Raw genomic sequence first — 12,231 nt, 5'->3', positions numbered from 1 at the left:
AGAAGAAGAGGAGGAGGAGGAGGAGGAGGAGGACGGGGAGGGGGAGGAGTTTGGATTTGATATCCCGCTTTATCACTACCCGAAGGAGTCTCAAAGCGGCTGACATTCTCCTTTCCCTTTCTCCCCCACAACAAACACTCTGTGAGGTGAGTGGGGCTGAGAGACTTCAAAGAAGTGTGACTAGCCCAAGGTCACCCAGCAGCTGCATGTGGAGGAGTGGAGACACAAACCCAGTTCCCCAGAAAAGAGCCTACTGCTCTTAACCACTACACCACACTGGCTCACCACAGCAGGAATAATAATAATAATAATATAATAATAATATAAACTGGAACATTTCTGGTATAAAAAAGTTACAGAATTTCTGCAGATTAAGAGACGTGTGCAGATCGAATATGAAGCAGTATATCTGCCCTGAAACTTTTGCAGGTTCGAAGAGTATTGAAAGACACATTTCGAATAACTGCCATCGTCAGCACAATTCATAAAAAAATACCATACCTGGAAGGGCCCTGTGCTTATATTGTAAAAGCAAAGGCTGCTGGTCTCAAACCCACCTGAGAACCACAAGTCCACATTTTCATATCCTGGAGATGGCTTTGATCACTTGATGGCAATAAGCAACCTGCAGCCCAAGGTTGTGGACAACAAACACAGTCACTGTGAACGTGGAGCATAAGGGATTCTGGCTTGGGGAGGGTCTCTTAAACTCAGTCAAGCACTACTAACCTATTTTCAGGTCTTTGTGGCTGACGGCCACATTCTGATGTTAGGAAAATAACAGGGGAGCCCAGCTGAAGTTCCTCTGCCTCAGCCAGGGGCGGTCTTTGGAAATCTTTCGTGCCCTGTGTGAGGCCAAAGTTTGGCAGCCCCAAATGGATGTTCTCAGTTCTGGATCTTCTCAGTTTTGTGGCTCCTCAGCTTGGCATCCAATGGCAAGGGCTAATGGGAGTTGTAGTTCACCAACCTCTGGAGGATCAAAGGTTTTCCGCATCTGCTGTAATCTTGCTAAAACACAACCCAATTCAAATCTGGTTTGGCCCTTGTATTTAATATAGTTATACTCTTGGACTAGATGGGCCTTTGGCCAGATCCAGGAGAGCTCTTGTGTTTTTACCCCATCGTTCCACCCACAAAACAGCTTAACAATGTTATAAAGACAACCATAGTCACAAGCCTTGTTTTTTTTATATATATAATACATCTCATGCCTGGTCTACTCTTGTCCACGTATCTCCAAAACTCTAAAAGCAAACTAAATGACACTGAAGTCAGTGTGTGTTTCTAAAGAGGAGGAAGGATCAAAGAACACTCCCTCTTTAACTTGAGCTTCAATGAAGTTTTTAAACATATTAGTAGACACTTATGTGTGCTAGCCTGCAAACTATTACAAAGGACGTTTGTTTCCTAGCTCCAGATCTGCTAAAGTCTGGAGTCCTTCTTGAGCTGAGTTTGCAAACTACATTAGGTGTAGGATTTTGTACCAAATTCAGATTTCCTAGTTTCTCCTTTTCACATGATAGACTACCACTGTGGCCTCTTATGAGCAAGTGCTACAGACAGAGCTGATTGTATGTTGTGATTGCACAGAATGTAGAAATGGGATTAAACTTCCAGAGAATCCTAGCTTTCATTTGAAGAAAAAACAAGCCACCTCAAATTTCTAGCTTCATGGCTATGAAGTGAAGCTTATGAATGTGTGTGAATAAGGCCTGTTGAAATCTCAGACGCTAGAGAGGGGGCTGAACAAAATAGCCAATGGTTGAAACAAAGATTGTCCTTGTTGTTTGCAACAAAGCCGGAAGAGACTGTGCAAGCTAGCAAAAAATAAAAATGCTGAATAAATACTTCAGTATAATAGGAATCATGCACATTTGTCAACATGTAAGATTTGGATGTTGCAGAATTCAGCTGATTTTGACACAGCATTTGGAATTGGACGAGTAATTTATTTTAGCACACAGAGTATACACACCAAAGGCATCTTGAGCATTCACCTTTATTGCCTTGCACAAACTTTTTGTGCTTAGACTCTGTTCAGTCTCTGTTGAGCATTTGTTCCGATTTGTTTGCAGGTTGATTATGTGACAATGAGCCTTTGTTCTTATTTCCTTGTGAATGTAAGAAGAGTCCCGTGGACCAGAACCAAGGTCAGCCTAGAGCAGCATCCATCCTATTTCGCTCCACAGCCAATGACATGCCTCTGGACGTCCACAAGCAGGTAATGATTAGCTTCTTCCTTGTTAACATTCATTGGCGTACTGCCTCTGAACTTAGGGTGCCTCTAGACTTTCACCATTTTGTGGGAGGGATTCAAATGTGTACTGGAAATGTAGGTTTGCACAATCAGAGTGGATTAAAGTGCCGTGCCACCATTGTGCAACATACACACTCTTTTAACAGGCTTTTTTTGCAGTTGGGAAAGTGGAGACACACTAAAAAGTGTGGGGTGAACAAATGGGAAGTTATATAAACAAGCCCTGTCAACAAATCAAGATGAATGCTCAAGGAATTAACAACCATTGGTAGACCTGTGCTCCGTGAATCTACTTACGCTTCTTTTAAAGCCATTAAAGCCAATGTCCATCATAAAGACTTGAGCAGTGAATTCCACGAGTCATATCTAATGGCACAATCACACATCCCAACTAGTGGTACTTCTATGACCCATCCTGGGGCCAGCCCACCCATGAGGCAATGAGTGGCAACCGCCTCAGGTGGCAGGATTCACAGGGGCAGCAGATCCCAATGTAGCTCTTTAGTCCACCCTTGTTTGTGATGTAGATCTCTGCTCACACCTCCTTCCCTGGTGTCGAGGGGGGGGGGAATGCTATTTTGTGGTTCGCCTCAGGTGCGAAAATGTATTGGGCCATCCCTGACCCATCCCATTATCACCCCTGCCCCATTCCTATCTAGACGTACAGTAGTCACAATCATCTTGGGGGTCAACCAACATCTTGGAATAGCTTTCTTTGTCTTCTGTTTTTCTGCTCTGGAGGTCTAAGTCATGTCAAAATCATAGATCATAGAGTTGGAATAGACCACAAGGGCCATCCAGTCCAACCCCCTGCCAAGCAGGAAATACCATCAAAGCATTCCTGACATATGGCCATCAAGCCTCTGCTTAAAGACCTCCAAAGAAGGAGACTCCACCACGCTCCTTGGCAGCAAATTCCACTGCCGAACAGCTCTTACTGTCAGGAAGTTCTTCCTAATGTTTAGGTGGAATCTTCTTTCTTGTAGTTTGAATCCATTGCTCCGTGTCCGCTTCTCTGGAGCAGCAGAAAACAACCTTTCTCCCTCCTCTATATGACATCCTTTTATATATTCCTCATAAGGCATCGTTTCCAGTGACATTTTGGCTGCCCTCCTCTGGACACGTTCCAGCTTGTCAGTATCCTTCTTGAACTGTGGTGCCCAGAACTGGACACAGTACTCCAGGTGAGGTCTGACCAGAGCAGAATACAGTGGTACTATTACTTCCCTTGATCTAGATGCTATACTCCTATTGATGCAGCCCAGAATTGCACTGGCTTTTTTAGCTGCTGCATCACACTGTTGACTCATGTCAAGTTTGTGGTCTACCAAGACTCCTAGATCCTTTTCACATGTACTGCTCTCAAGCCAGGTGTCACCCATCCTGTATTTGTGCCTTTCATTCCCCCCCCCCAAATGTAGTACTTTACATTTCTCCCTGTTAAAATTCATCTTGTTTGCTTTGCTTCCAAGTGCCCAACCTTAACGTGTTGCACTGTTGCATTGTGGGTACCCACTTCTAACGACTGTCTAGAACGGTTGGCTGTGGGAGATTCTTTTTCCAGTTCTTGCTGGAATGCAGACAGTTTTCAGATGATTAAAGCTTTGACAAAAGATTTGAGATAAACGAATTCCTTCGAGATGGCAAGCCAGGGGCCTGGACCTAAAGCAATATGGGTTAAGGTTTAGCTCTTTAGGGAGGAAAACAAAGCTGTTGGGCCTTGAAGAGAAGAAAGAAGAATCTGAAATGGTGGTGGCAGGAGGGGGAAGGAGTTATTAATTCATTTATTTAAAAACTGATACGCCATTTTCCTCCTCAGAAAGAAACGCAAAGCTGGATAAAATAACAAAATAGTCCTACGATAAAACCAGCTCCACAAAATGCATTAAACAGCCACAGAGAAGAAGAGACAGGCCAGAGGTAACACACACATTTTTTGCTTAGGGAAGCCTACCCAGACATGAAGAAGCTACATGTGTTTCATTTTAGCCACTGTTGATTTTAATCACTTTTGGAATATTTTTAAACACCCGTCCATTACTTTTTATCAATAATGTTAATGGTTTTCTCACAATCAGCTGGTACATCAATTTTATTACATACATAAAATAATAATCTTAAGCTCAGTTCCCAACACTTTCCACATCAGTTTGCAATTACTGTATTGTTACTTTTATAAACGCTCATGAAAATATTTACATGCACATTTTATCCTTGCTGGAGAACTCCACTGCAAAATTCAGAGAACTGCCAATCGTATTCTCATATTGTTTTGGAAAGTATGAATGATGTAAGTTCACCTTTAAATGTGAATCGAATCAAATTTCTCCCCACCAGCTGCGAACTATGTCCTTGCCTGCTAGAAAGAACTTCCTATTCTCTTTGCAGGTTGCCCTAGGAGGCCAAAGAAACACGAGGGAATAACTGCCGTTCAAACAGAAGCACCAGCAATGGATGATCAGCTCAGCCTGTCTTTATATTTTGCTGCTTTCAACAACATCCCTCACCAAAGATTCCCAAGTAAGCTTAAGAGTTGTGGAATAAGTGGACAGGTCATCTTGTGGCTCAGGAATTGGTTAAAGAGCAGGAAGCAGAGAGTAGGAATCAATGGGCAGATCTCTGAATGGAGAGATGCAAAAAGTGGAAGTCCCTCAGGGACCTGCATTTTTTAACATTCTAGAGTTAGGGGTGAGAAGTTAGGTGATTTGTTTTTGTTTTTTTAAATTAAATTTGCATACCACCCTTCATCCAAAGATCACAGGGTGGTTCAAAACATAAACATACAAAACGAGGACACAGAATACACGATAAAATGAAAACCGAAACAAACCAGTAATTCCCCCTCTCCCACAAGCACGTTTAAAGGGCCATAAAATGCTTAATCTGCCCAAAGCCTGGTTATTGAGAAAGGTTTTCGCCTGATGCCCAAAGATCTGTAATAAAGGTGCCAGGCGAGCCTCCTTGGGAAGAGCATTCCACAAACGAGGAGCCACAACAGAAAAGGCCTGTTCTCATAATAATAAAAGAGCACGCGTGCCCTTTTATTATTATTTTAATTCAATTGCCTAGCTAAGATAAAATCGCCAATAGGTGTACTGAGCGACAAGAGAAGACCAATATAAAAGGACAAATGTAGGATATGAATGTATGGTGCTCCTGATGATACTAAATTGTTCAGGGTGGTTAAAAGAGATTGTAAAGAGCTCCAACAAGACCTCTCCAAATTGGGGGAATGGGAAGTAATATGGGAAATGCAATTAAATGTAAACAAGCATAAAGTTTGCCGCTTCTTTCTGGCATCTGTCTTCTCCCTTTCTCTTCCCTTGTGTATGTTGTCTTTGTAAGGCTGATGGCAAGGCATGCACACACACACACACACACACACACACACACAGTGTGTGTGTGTGTATATATATATATATATATATATATATATATATATATATATACCCGGTATATATATATATATGATGTGAGCCATTTTGGGAGGCACTGAATTACAATCAACAAATGTCTACTCAGAGTAAGCCTATTGGAATTACCGTAATGGACCTACAGTAGCCAGGGAGAAAGATGTTTATAAATGTAACGAACGAATGAGTGAATGAATGAGTAATGTCCATTAATTTCAATGGGTCTTCTCTGAGTAGAACCAACACCGGATACAAATCAATAATTGCCTGAAAGTGAGATAAAATATATAAGAAAGAACGAACTCAGGAACCATTCTAAGCTTCACCATTGTAACAAAGTTAGAGGGAAATCTGACTCACTCGTCTCAGGTTTGACCTTCCCGCGTCAAACCCAGCTAAAACCCCAAGGAGTTTTACAGCATCTCAAGGATATTTGCTCATTATGAATTCCTCCCTATAAAACATCTTGAAGTGATTTCACAATAAAGAATAGGGTTAAATTAGCATCCACAATAAAGCATGTATAAAGAAATTACATAGAGAAAAATAATTAAAGCAATTTACACCCAGTACAAATACTGATTGAGATTAGATTATTATTATTATTTAAAAAGCAACCCTCCACTTAGGCAGCTTGTTGAAAAGGGAAGATTTTAAAGAGGCACTGAAAAGGGAGTAGACAGTGCTTGACTGATACTTAACAAGAAGCAGTTCCAATGAGTAGGTACCACATTGGGCAACAGATATTAGTCATAACATAGAAATGGAAGCATGGGAATGATTATGGAATACAGATATAAAATATAGAACCTTTTATGGTTTAAGAGAAAATTATATGAAAATGTTATATAGATGGTACCTAACACCTAGTAGATTGGCAAAAATGTATAAATCAAAATCGAATAAGTGTTGGAAATTTAAAGATAAAGAAGGAATTTTTTTTCCATATGTGTTGGTCTTGCAATAAGGTTAAAGCCTACTGGGAAATGATATATAATGAATTGAAAAGGATGTTTAAGATAACATTTGTAAGGAAGAAGCAGCAGCAGCATTTCTTTTGGGAATTATGGGATCAGAACTACCTAAAAAGTATAGAAATTTATTTATGTATGCAACCACAGCTGCAAGAATGCTATTTGCCCCAAAGTGGAATGTTGAATTGGTCCCGACGAGAGAAGAATGGTTACGGAAACTAATGAAGTATACTTACTGGAAAAATAACAAAAATCAAAATATCACTTATTGAGATTGAAATGCAGCAACTATTCCAGCCATTTGTTGTAACCTGTCCTCCAAAACGGCAGGAACAAGCCACCTAAAAATCCCAGCAACCAGCTATTTCAAAATACTGTACTTAGTACAGGCAAACAAATACCAGCAGCATCCAGAACGAGGAAACAGGACCACAGCAGGGGAAATAACTCTCTCCCTTTCTTGTTCAACTTATTTGCCCCACGGCTGGCATGTAAAAAAACAAACCAGATTCTCACTAACTGAAATTGCACAAAATAATATTGAAGCCAACCTAACAGTTCGAAAGCACGTCAAAATGCAAGTAGATAAATAGGAACCGCTACAGCGGGAAGGTAAACGGCATTTCCATGTGCTGCTCTGGTTTGCCAGAAGCAGCTTTGTCATGCTGGCCACATGACCTGGAAGCTATATGCCGGCTCCCTCGGCCAATAATGCGAGATGAGCGCGCAACCCCAGAGTCGGTCACGACTGGACCTGATGGTCAGGGGTCCCTTTACCTTTAATATTGAAGCAGTGACTTGGGTCACTTTGCCATTTCTTTTTCTTCTATTTTGTTTTACAAATATAATCAACCAACAGCCTTATAATCAGCATTCCTCAAGAATTCTAAGAAACCCAAATAACAGAAAGCGCAATTTTGAAATCAGCGGTAAAATCAGTGCCGTCCATAATCTAGATTCCAAATGGCATCCAATTATTTCTGGAGAGCAAAAACTTGCTTCCTTTAACTCAGGAACCCTGGTGCAAAATTTGGTTACGAGATGTCCAAATGCATAGCGAACATCTTTCCAAATATATAGTAGATAAGCATAATCATTATTAAATATAAATTCAATGGCATTATATAGAATTATTTCACTGTTTAGAAAATGCTACATTCTTCGCCATTTCAGTGGCGAAATTAGATCAATGGACAACAAAGGTCACTTCAGCACGGCCTGTTTATTGAGCATTCACCCTGAAATGTTTGCACTAAGTTTGCAGGGAGGTTAGATGACACCAGCTGTTCATTGAGCATTCAGTTTTTATCTGTGTGACGGTTATTCATCATGTCTAGTAATTGTTATCCCATACATATATATGTGGAAGCAGGTTTGTCCTGCAAGAGCACCAAATCTGTAGAACAGACTGTCAAGTTTGGGTGGGTGAGAACTAGTAGGCTACATGGGATGTTAGGTGGCCTGGCTTGTGGGCAAAGCCCTGCTTCCACCTTTCCACATACAGGGAGGTTTAACATCTGAAGATGGATCCAAATAGCCTTGCACTTCAAGTTCCCCCACCCATCATTGGCTACCACTTGTGGGGTGCAGAAACCTGAGTGTGTGATGACATCACACCTTTTGTATGATGTAGACAATCTGGTCCCTTCTAGAGTTTGTTGGACTCAGCTGCAGTTTTGGGTGGGAGCCCCAGCCATCTCCTGTGAAGTTTATTTGATAGTCTCTTGATAACTCGGGCATTCAATTCCTATTCAGTTCAATGGGATTTGGGCATGAACTCATGTCCTCCAGATTAGCCTCTGTGTTTTATTTCAAGACCACACTTCCCAGAAAACAGCCTCTGTGCATTTCAGCCTGCAAAAAATAAATGCTACTTTAAAAAACCAAACAAACCCTTTGACTTGGCATTCATCCTCAGAGGGAACAAAATGTCAACAGGAGGCAGTTGATGGTTATATAGCAGCTGGCAGCCTAAATAAATGATCATCAAGAAAGTGTGAAGTAGTTGCTAAACTAGTAGAACTGGATCTGCCAGATAACCCAGACTAGGTCCTCTCTGGGTCCATCAGCCATTTTGGCCCTAGATAAATTACAGTGGTGCCTCGCTAGACAAATTTAATTCATTCCACGGGTCTTTTCTTATAATGAAAAATTCGTCTAGCGAATTCCATAGGAATGCATTGATTTTTTTTTGAAGCCCATAGGAACGCATTAATTGAATTTCAATGCATTCCTATGGGAAACCGCGATTCGCTAGACGAATTTTTCGTAAAACGAATTAGTCTAGCGAGGCAACCTCCGCTAGAAAAAACCTTTCGTTAAGCGGAAATTTCGTTAAGCAGGGCATTCGTTAAGCGAGGCACCACTGTATCAGGAAGAAATTCTTAAACCAACCTTTCAACACAGTATTTACAGAGTAGAGTTCTTGGGTTGTGCTTGAATGGTCCTGAAGCATAAACAGTGATGCAACAAAAATTGTACGCTCATGTTCATCCAATTGGGGGGGGGAATAGAGAATCCAAAACCTACAGTGAGGCAATATTTGCATTAGGAACAGCTAAAGTGCCACAAAGGAGAGAGCAAAATGTTATGTTCTCCAGAATTCTTCCTCAGACTTAAACGAAGAGAGGAGGAAAGAAAATGGCTTGGGAGAAAGTAAAAAAAGGAAAAAGGACCCAAAAAAAAAATCACAGGCTGCTCCAAATGACTTATTTATTGTCCTGCTTTGCTTGAAGGACGTTTGTCTTCCTATTATTTATTCCTCCCAAAGATTTTCATGCATTTCCCCATTACTTTCCTAACTGCAAAAAGCTTCTTTCTTTTTTTAAAGTGCATTTGTAGTACTGTATTAGGGTGACGAAGTGCTATAATTCGCTTCAACTGTGCAAACCTGAATTTCCCTGCTATGCACTTGAATCTTTCCCCCCAATACTGATGCTCTGAAGGTGCCCTCCTTACCTGCAGCTTATTTATCTCCTTTTATTATCCTGCACTTCCTCCCATTGGGAGCACAGAGCAGCTAACAATTATACTCACCACCACAAGCACTAATTTGCACCAATGAAATGGATTTAGAACCAAAAGAACTGCATAGGTGAACCAATCAGGGTTGCTCCTTATCCTGTTTACCAGGACAATAGCTGATATGAATATATTTTAAAATTCTAAACAGCAGGTGTGAGGAAGAACCTTTGCCTCACCAAAAGTTGCTGACAACTCCTATTAGCACGAGCAACGGTCAGAGATGACGGGAGGTGCAGTTCAGGAACATCTGGAGGGCCAATAATTCCCCATCCCAATCTACAAAATTAGAAATGTTAAGGGCAGATGGAAACAAAAATGGGAGGGTTTGGCTACCCATTGCAATGGCTATGCTCTATGTCTGCTGTTAGACATTGCTGGGAATGACAAGTGAGGAGAGTCCGCTCAGGTCTTGCTTGTGGGCTTCCCACAGGCAGGTCACTGGGAGAACAGGATGCTGGACTAGATGGGATTTTGGTCGTATCCAACAAGCTGCATCTTAGGTATTCAGTTGCAAGTAACTGTCAAAGGGTGGGGAACCTCAGAGCTATGGGCCAAATGTAGCCCCTTTGGCTTCTCCATGCAGCCCACGAGATTCTTCCAAACCTAGGCCAGCCTCTCTCCTCATTTAAAAAGACATTACATTATGTAAAGGATATTGCTTTCATACGCAAATTTATGCAGCATTTCACTGACTGATACACCCGCACCTGCCATAAACTTATGACAAGTAGCAGGTTCTTGGATTTTATCATTGCTCAAGTCATTTGACACCCGACAGGAAAGTGAAGCCAAAGTACACAAAGCAAAACATAAATATGTGATATGATGTATGCACTGCTGATATGCAGCGCAGGTAGCACCAAATTCTTTTAAGCTTCCAAGTGTTCTAAGGTTGAGGGTGATTAAACACATAGAACAGAGGCAGGCATCAATTAAATTGTGCCCAGTGCCAAAGGCCATTTGAGAAATTCACTGTGTGCAAGAAAGCTGTGCCAAGTGGGCATATTAACAGTCCACGTAATTAGCGTGTATTTTTTTTGTCATGCAAGGGAGTTGGTGTCAAAACAGATAAGTCAGGGATGGGGAACCTCAGCCCATCCCTTATTTCCCACCCACCCACTACTTAATGGCCCTGCTCAGCACCCTCCTTGAAGTCTGACAACGCTTCTCTTTCCTGCGCGTACAAATTTGTATTTGTTGCTCTGCCTACTTTTGCCTCCATCCCCACCCAAAACTGGCTCAAGACCTTCAGAAGGGAATGTGCCCCTCTCACCTGAAAAAGGTTATCTAGCCCTGTGGCCATTAAACAGTTGTTACAATTAAGCACACAACTTAAACACAAGTTTGCTACGGTTATCCCATCTGTGAAAAGAGGGCTCCCCCCCCTCTTTTCCCAGTGCTTTAGGAAGCTCTTCCCAAACACACTTGCAAACAACTCTGCAACCCTGAGGACTAGTAAGCATTTTTCCTAACTTTTGGATTATAGCAAGATTACAGGCATTAACAAAGCAGTCTACCGTTTACTCATTTTTGCTTTTGCAGCTGACATCTGCAACCCTGCAGAGTTCTACTGATAAGGATCCAGGTGAATACAGGAGTGCACTCTCAATCTCCAAATGTGCAATTTACAAGATGTGCTGATATTTTCAAAGCACCACACAGGGCTTGCAGAGTGTCCTGAATGGTGCTTCAGAGTGCAGCTGATCAGCAGGCTGGCAGACACCACCCAACAGCCAGCCTTCCTGCAGGGATTGGCTGTGTGATCAAGTTACCCATAGGCAACTGTCCCATAGCACAGTGGTTCCCAACAGGTGGTCCGGGGACCCCCAGGGGTCCGCGAGCTATGCCAGAGGGGTCCTCAAGATCCTATTAGAATAAAAAATATATTAAATATATTTCGTATGATAACAGAATTTTTGTTTTGGCCGCTTCCTGCATGAGCAGAGTCTAGCGCAAAACTAGAATTAGATAGAGGCAGTAGTTCTGCTGTATGCCGCAAGGACTACAAGAAACTTGGAGATAAGGCAATGAAAAAGATCCTTCCATTTGCAACCACATATCGGTGTGAGCAAGCATTTTCTTCCATGTGTTTCATGAAAAACAAATATAGGAATCGGCTCGACATGCGGTCGGATTTCAGAGTGAAAGTTTCAAGTTTGGAACCTAATATTTCAGAAATAATGGACTCAAAGGACAGATTTAACTCATCTCATTAAGAACTGAAAATTAAAACTAACTGTATACTGATGGAGTACTCTGTTGTAACTGTAAAAAACGTATAAATATAAAATATAAAAAGACTCTTAATTTGGCTCTCACTTTTTAATTTTAAGATTAGGAATTAATGGGGGTCCTTGTCACAATAGCGGCTCGATTAGGGGTCCTCAAGAAAATTTTGTTGGGAACCCCTGCCATAGCAAATTCAGCAGTATCTCTACCTACCCCTACATACAATGACTTGACGGGGTGTGGTTTGGGGGGGGGGAACGGCCTTCTGGACCAAATTGAGTCTTGCGGCATGCCAGATGTGGCCTGCAGTTGCCCACCTGTTTTAAACATTCTC

General features: G+C 41.7%; 1 long non-coding RNA gene across 1 annotated transcript; it reads left to right on the top strand.

Moving 5' to 3' along the window:
- Window positions 1-2,133: 2,133 nt before the first annotated feature.
- On the top strand, window positions 2,134-4,765 carry LOC132592808 (uncharacterized). The gene is made up of 4 exons (XR_009558332.1): window positions 2,134-2,221; window positions 3,339-3,441; window positions 4,077-4,177; window positions 4,646-4,765. It is a non-coding gene; the product is annotated as an uncharacterized LOC132592808 (long non-coding RNA).
- Window positions 4,766-12,231: the final 7,466 nt, after the last annotated feature.

Source organism: Zootoca vivipara, chromosome 11 (genome assembly GCF_963506605.1).
Source record: "Zootoca vivipara chromosome 11, rZooViv1.1, whole genome shotgun sequence".
Classification (NCBI taxonomy): domain Eukaryota; kingdom Metazoa; phylum Chordata; class Lepidosauria; order Squamata; family Lacertidae; genus Zootoca; species Zootoca vivipara.
Note: the sequence above shows the minus strand (reverse complement) of the source record. Positions and strands in the feature narration are given on the sequence as shown.